This window comes from Sinocyclocheilus anshuiensis, unplaced genomic scaffold (genome assembly GCF_001515605.1).
Source record: "Sinocyclocheilus anshuiensis isolate Anshui unplaced genomic scaffold, SAMN03320099.WGS_v1.1 scaffold832, whole genome shotgun sequence".
NCBI lineage: Eukaryota > Metazoa > Chordata > Actinopteri > Cypriniformes > Cyprinidae > Sinocyclocheilus > Sinocyclocheilus anshuiensis.
In genome coordinates, this window is record NW_015549602.1 from 232,053 (window position 1) to 238,021 (window position 5,969).

At 35.3% G+C, this 5,969-nt stretch overlaps 1 pseudogene; it reads left to right on the top strand.

Annotated features, from left to right (window-relative positions):
- Window positions 1-1,407: 1,407 nt before the first annotated feature.
- On the top strand, window positions 1,408-5,130 carry LOC107658684 (G2/M phase-specific E3 ubiquitin-protein ligase-like; annotated as a pseudogene).
- Window positions 5,131-5,969: the final 839 nt, after the last annotated feature.

The window sequence follows — 5,969 nt, forward strand, 5'->3', positions numbered from 1 at the left end:
ACTGCGAAAAAGTGACTGTCAGCAATGGCTGCCAAACAAAAAGTAAAATGAATGTTAATGTATCCTAATTTAAATAAAGCGCAAAAAAAGTTTGCAGAAATTTTCATGAAACAGTTTTTTTTATATGGGCATTTTCTGAATTATTACTAACAAATGAAGGTATTTGATTATACTAATTTAGGAAATACCTGTAAAATAAGTGTTTTTTTTTCCCCCGTTTATTTAAATTAGGATGTTTTACTTCAATTTTACATTTTTGTTTGTCATATGACAATGAAGGTATTTGATTGTTATTGTACAGAGTTTTGAGTACAAATTAAAATAAAAGAAAACGACTGTAAAAAGATGGGTTATTTTCCGTAAAATTAGGATTTTTGTTTTTACAGTGTACTCCTTTCTAAACTTAATTTTATTTTTATTTTTAGACCGTTGAGGAACGTAGGGCAATGTGCCAGCTACAAGATCAGGAATATAGTGCTTCATTGTTGGCGGACAGAGAAAAGGTATGTTTTTATAATGTACATTTAATTAAAGGGTTAGTTCACCCAAAAATGAAATTTCAGTCATTAATTACTCACCCTTATGTTGTTCCAAACCCCTAAGACCTTCGTTCATCTTCAGAACACAAATTAAGATTTTTAATGAAATCCGAGAGCTCTCTGATCCCTCCATAGACAGCAATGTAACTGCAACTTTAGTAGTACACATGTACATATTTAGTAGTACATTTGATATATGTAGTGGTACATATATCGTTAAAATAGTCCATGTGACTGCAGTGGTAGTGTAGACAGCACAGGTCTTCAGAGTTTTGTCAGAATGCTGGCTGGCTCACTATTGGCTGGATCCTGCATCAGCCTTACGTGGTGCTCATGTGAACAGCGTTCTGGCGCAAAACTCAGAAGCGATGCGCTGTTTACTCTGTGGATAGCGTAGCAATTTGAAATGGAGTAGAAGAGATTGTTGAATAAAGTGGTTTTTTTTTTCTTTTTCTTTTTCTTCATAAAGTATTCTCGTCGCTTCATAAGATTATGGTTGAACCACTGCAGTCACATGGACCATTTGAACAATGTCTTTACTGCCTTTCTGGGACTTGAAAGTTGCAGTTACCAAACTGTATGGATGGATGAGAAAGCTCTCGGATTTCATCAAAAATATCTTAATTTGAGTAATAATGACATAACTTTCATTTTTAGGTGAACTAACCCTTTTAATTAGGAATTAATTTAAAAACACATGATCAACTAAATTTCTTACAGTAGGAGATGAGACGCCAACAATTTCAGGCTCAGGAGGAAAGACGCCTAAAGGTAACTGCTTCCTTAAACTTTTTGTAATTCAAAAGTCTTAAAGCTGTCAAATATAATAATTGATTTGTTAAAGGCAATTCATGAACGACGACAGAGGATGGCGTCTGTCCCAGAGCCTTCAGATGGTGTCCCTCTAAGGTTTAAATTTCCGAATGGACAGATGAAAAGCAGAAAATTTAGGATGTCAGAATCAGTTCGGGTAATGTCATACTATGATGTTTTGTTTATGGTACTTCAAGAGTTAGTTCACCCAAAATTTATTACTCACCCTCATGTCGTTCCAAACCCGTAAGACCTTCGTTCATCTTCAGAATACAAATGAAGATATTTTTGATGAAATCCGAAAGCTTTCTGAACCATCTATAGTAGGGTTGTGACGGTGAGGAAAATTTTCCCACCGGTTAATCGACGTGTGACAACACCGGTAATACCAGTATCACCGCGGGGGCGGGCGTTCCCTCTTTTCATAGCTTTCCTTCGCTCTTAAATAGCTTGTAAAAGCGGCGTGCGCATTTTACTTTCACTTTCGAATTAGCGGCAGTTCGGCGTCAATTGCTTGAATGCAACAACAAAATACAACTCACTTTAGCATATATATATATAAAACAGAACTTTTATTAACAAAACAAATACAAATAGCCTACACCATGCTATAGGGCAGGCTATGCCTAATATAAAATAACAAATAACTTACATACTGAACTAAATGATTTTTATTTCTATAAAAAATCAAAACGACGGTGGGGGTCGGTGCCGCGGTGGGCAAGTGACGTAACCGGTGTTGCGGCTTAACACCGGTATCACCGTCAACACCGTCTATCGCAGCAAGCCTAGTCCCAAGTTGTTTGTTGTAGTTCTTGAAGTGTTTTCCCTTAAAGAGAATATCTTCCTTTTGGAGTGGACTCAAACAGCAACATTACGCATTAAAAATTAAAAGGTATATATACATTATAGGATCCCTTCAATACATAACTGACCACGTTTACATGAACACTCGCCAAGCCCAGTTGAATCAGGCAATTAATTAGGGAGACATCTAAAATGTCCAGTGCTATGGGTAGACTACCAGGGTTGGGAACCACTGCTATATGGAATTAATTATATAATATAATTATATTACAATTACTCGCCTCTCTTCCAAGAGCATTACTTTGCTTTTTGTTTTTCTAGTAAAGTTACCGCATCCACATTTTTTCTTTGTTTTTTTTTTATAGGTTTGAGGATGGGTTACAAACCCTGGGTTTGCTTGGGGAAATCAAGAGTCAACCTCATGTTTTTGAAGACCTTTTTACTAACCTTGAAAAGCCACTTCAGGCCAAAGATTTGTCGTCTTTGTTTGAAGTGTTTCTCTCACCAGTGGGAAGCAACAGGAGAACCAGACCATCTGCTTCTGGAGGGACTGGCTTATAGATGTTGAAGGTATGCATCACATTAGAATTTGTGCAAAAATAGAAAACCATTATTTTAAATTGTAATAATATTTCACAATATTACAGTTTCCTTTTCTTTTTTTGATCAAACATATGAGGCTTCTATCAAAAGTATTCAAAATAATGTTTTCCAAAGTTTTGACTGGTATATGTTGCCTTGACAAGTAGCTGAAATAAAATATGAAAAGAAAAGAAAATTGTATTAAATTGTGTATTTTATATTCAGTTTACATTATTTCAATTAATATGCTGTTTATGGTTTAGATTATTTGTCTATTTGTTTATTTATTAGGGACAAAGCATGTTAATGAACATTTATATAGGGCCCTATGAAATCCGTTTTATTTTTTCCCAAATTCAATTTACATTTTTTTGGACTCGATTTTAATGGTTAAATTAAATTTTAGTAATCAAAAATCATGTCTAATTAATTGAAATAATTAAACTTTTCCAATTTTTAATTATGTTCACTCATTCATTTCTTGGGGAAGTTCATGCAAGCCAAATCTGCGCGGGTTTAGCGCAAATACTGAACTCGTGAGACATCATGACATTATCGAGTATATTGCAAAAGCTAAACAAAACACACCTAAAGAGGCGTGCATACGCGACGTGATGAAGTCTGGTTAGACCAACACAGGATTTAGTGCGCGTGCGCATTTAGAGTGGTTCTTTCACTGCATGATTCAGTCTATTAATATGCATTAAGAATGATCACATAATTCAAGGTGAGGCAGAAAATGTATATATTTATATCAATTCATATAGTTAATCAATATCACACAAAGAGTGCCGTTTTTTCTTAAAAAATCAGCATGGTTACAAATGTGATATTTATTTTATACAACAGTTCAATAAACAATAAGTTAATATCAAGCAAGAGCTTTTAACACTCCAAAGAGAAAGGAAAAATTGAACTCGCATCATATGATCCCTTTAAGATATCAGCACAATAACACACTCGGTCTAATTATCTTTATCGATAAAATCACAGAAAATATCGAGATATTATTTTTTGTCAATAATACTAGTACTGTATTAATACTAGTACTGACAAAATGATTTGCAACGGTTGCTTTGTCATACCCAGTGTAGACGGCCTCAAACTGTTAGTGTATTTCTGTCTTTTTTTCTTTTTTTGGCTAGTAGACGTTATGAATGGCCGGTAACTTAAAAATTTAGTAGCCAAATTGGCTGGTGAGTGAAAAAGTTAATTTCAATCCCTGCATACAACACTACATAAGAGACTAAACCCCAACACATTTAAAATGTGTTTAAAAAGGAAAATGTTTAAACAGCTGATTTATCATAAGCCACTTTTTAAGATGATCTTTAAAGGTATATAAGTAGAACATTGTCATTGACTGCGGTAAGCTATTCCAATATTTACTCCCTATTACAGACAATACTTTGTCTAAAAGATGTTCGCCTATATGGCACCTCGCAGTCCCCTCTAATGATGATTGGAACCTAGTACCAATACTACAATCTGTCCTGTTTCATAAATTCATTTAACGGTGGAGCAAGCCCATACCAGGCCTTAAGTTTTTTAAATTGTCAAATTTATTTTTCAATTTTCATTTTATTTTTTTTGAAATGTTAGTGATGAAATGACAGTTTTTTTTTATCTAACACTTTTATTTTAAGGTAAAGTCCATGATTCACTTTTTTTTACATTTTTTACTTGAGTTTAACTTGTTTGTAGAAGGAGAATGCAGTCCTCTAACAATGGAGATGGTCCTTGAATTTGCTTCAGGAGCATCAGCCGTGCCTCCACTGGGGTTTTCTCAACCTCCCCAACTCCAGTTTCTACATGGAACTTCAGACTACAAACGAATATATCCTGAGGCCAATACGTGTCTAATAATACTCAGACTGCCACTTCACAACAGCTATGATGACTTCAAAACATACATGACTGATGGGATACTGCAGGCTCCAACCTTTGGCGTTTCCTAAGAATGACTTGTGACATGCAGTCCCAGCATGGTCTTCAGTTCATTTGGTGGGACCCAATTGAAAACATTATTAATGGCTGTTGTGTCTTAAGTGACTCAAGGATTAAATTGTGTGTTGTTTGGAGACTAATTTACTTAATCTGTTTATCACTTTGATACATTTCTTCTGAAGTCATCTAGAGCTTCTAGATCTATTGTTAAACTGGTTTTCTGTTCAGTTCAGGAGAAGTGTGTATCTATAAAATGACTCTTACTACAATGTTTCTATGCTGGAGTTCTGAAAACCTTTTTTTATTCTAGTCACTTAATACCTATTGTTAGCAAACTAGTTATGTTCTTTCAGGTTAGGGGATGTATACAAAATGTCTAATTTCTTTTTATAAGCAGAGGCAGGTAGTGTTTTAAAAAAAAACTTTCTAAAAGCAATGGTTTTAAAGAACTACAATGCAGTTTTATTGCAAAAAAAATTTAATGTTTCAAATAGCATCTTGATTAAAATGTCATGGTTACACGTGAACAAATAAAGTCATGAATTTTAACTAGCATGCAGTACGGTACTATTAATATCTCACACACTCTACATTATTTTACCCTAATGGCGGAATAATCGAGTGGTACATATTTTCAGCCTAGTGTAGGAATCTGGTAATTTCTCTGCAGCAGGTCAAATATTTTTCCTTCAGGTCAGTAATTCTTGTTAGTGTATCTTTAAGTATTTGCCATTGTCTCTGATGCAAGTTAATTTGTGGTCGAGTAACTACTACAGCTCTTTCAAGGTCATCCTGATTAACTTCCAATTGAGTTAGTTGGACTCCATATCGCCCCAGCATGGTCTCCAGTTCTTCATTATATGGGACCCGGCTGAAAACATTGTTAATGGCTGTTGTGTCCTGTTGACGGTTAGCAACCATACCTTCCATCCATATCTGGTTGGGTGTATGATTTGATTCAGTACGTAGCCTGTGACTGTTCCATGCTGCTCTGAAAGTGTCCAGTCTTTCCTGAATGGCTGGCAGGTAAACTTGTTGTAGAGAGAATCTGTGTATGTCATTGTCTGGATCCAGAATTTGCTCATCCTCAAAGGAATAAAACCGGTGGTAGAAGTATTGAATTACCTGGGTAAAAACATCTCTCCAGAGCCTTTCGATATGCTGGTTGTGTACTGATCTTCCAGTGATGTGACTCCACCGTTCATCACCATAAATCAAATTCATAAGCAGAGCAACCTGTGTGTTTTCTCCACCACAGTCAGACCTCACTCTGGATGGGAG